This window comes from Trachypithecus francoisi, unplaced genomic scaffold (assembly GCF_009764315.1).
Source record: "Trachypithecus francoisi isolate TF-2019V2 unplaced genomic scaffold, Tfra_2.0 Lachesis_group9, whole genome shotgun sequence".
In the NCBI taxonomy this organism is placed as follows: Eukaryota; Metazoa; Chordata; class Mammalia; order Primates; family Cercopithecidae; genus Trachypithecus; species Trachypithecus francoisi.
Genome location: NW_022681474.1, coordinates 49208146 through 49209742, shown reverse-complemented (window position 1 = coordinate 49209742; position 1597 = coordinate 49208146).

Here is a 1597-nt window from a genome sequence, read left to right as displayed (position 1 = left end):
CTGAGGGCAAGATGGTCTGTATTTATTAAAAGCCTTAAAAATGGCCATACTTAAAAAGACAATTGCACTTCTAAGATATTGTCTTAAGGAAATAATAGGACTTGAAAATTGCGAAGAGACTAGACTTTAAATGTTCTCACCACAACAAAAGTAATAATAAGTATGTAAGGTAATGGATATGTTAATTAGCTTTAGTCATTTCAAAATATATGCATCTATCAGCACATCATGTTGTACACCATACATTCATATAATTTGTGCTTGTCAATTACAAAATAAGTTAAAATATAAAAATAAAATCACCAGCAGGAAAAAAGCGCATACAAGGATGTTCATTATTTATTGGGGGAACCACTGGAAATGCCAATAATAGCGCAAGTGCAGTGAGTTCTTACACCGTGAGGCACTGTGCTAGGCACTTTTCAGGTGTGAGTGTATCTCCTTTCTGTTTCTGTTTAGTCCAACCCCTTCAGACGTGAGAGCCTTCCTTTAACTGCCAGACCCTAAGGGATTAGGTCTAGGGATCATGTGTGTTCCAGGCCACCCTACAGTTGTTAATCAAACTGGATGATCAGATGGGGGCTAAGCAGTTTGAGAAACAAAGAGTCACTTCCAGAAGAATGGCCTGTGGGTGCTTTGCTGCACATCATCTATTGCTTCCTCCCACATACAGAAATGCAAAGGGCCCATGGCCCCGACTCAATTTCACAGAAGTGTCTAGTGCCAGAGTGGTAAGGGGACCCATGATGCCCCCCAACTTCCTTTTCCTTTTCAGCTCATGATTACTCAGTTTGGGAACAGTTACAATAACTTTACAAATACATATACAGATTTATCTTCTGTCTATTCAGGTCAGTAATATTGGAATTTGATTGTCAAGTATTTTCAGTCTTTCTTTTCTGGTTCTAGAGAGTCAGGTGCCAATCTCTCTGAAGTAGGACGAGCCATTGTAGAATGAAAATGAAGAGACTCAGTGAGGACAGAAGGCAGGGTGGAGGGAAGGCATATGAGGGCCAACTTCAATAATGCCCTGCCGCACAAGCAGTTTTTATTTAATCTTCACAAGAAACCTTATATTGACAGTATATAGTTGTATATACATATGAGGATGACATATATTGGTGCTGTGCTGTATTTCCATTTTGCAGATCAGGAAAATGGAGCTTAGAGAAGTTAAGACTCTTGTCCAGAGTCACATAGTCTATAAATAATAGATCCAGTCTTTCAAACTTGGGCTATCAAATCCCAAAACCCATGGATTTCATCCCTACTGTATACTAAATTTTTTTTTAAAAAGGTCAAAAAATAGGTTACCAATAACACAGTTTATAAAGAAAAAATTTACCTATTAAGTCTTATCTAACCCTTCAAAGTAAATGCTTAGAAGATAATCTAATCGCATGGGGAAATATCACAATACATAAACTTAAAAAATGAGAACAATAATTGTTCAAAATAAGTTATGATATTCACGCACTGAAAGAATACTAGAAACATACTGTGAAAGGTTAATAGTGTTGGGGTTTGGTGATTTTTATTTTATTTATATTTTTAAATTTCTTTTTTTTTTTTTTTTTTTTTGAGACGGAGTCTTGCT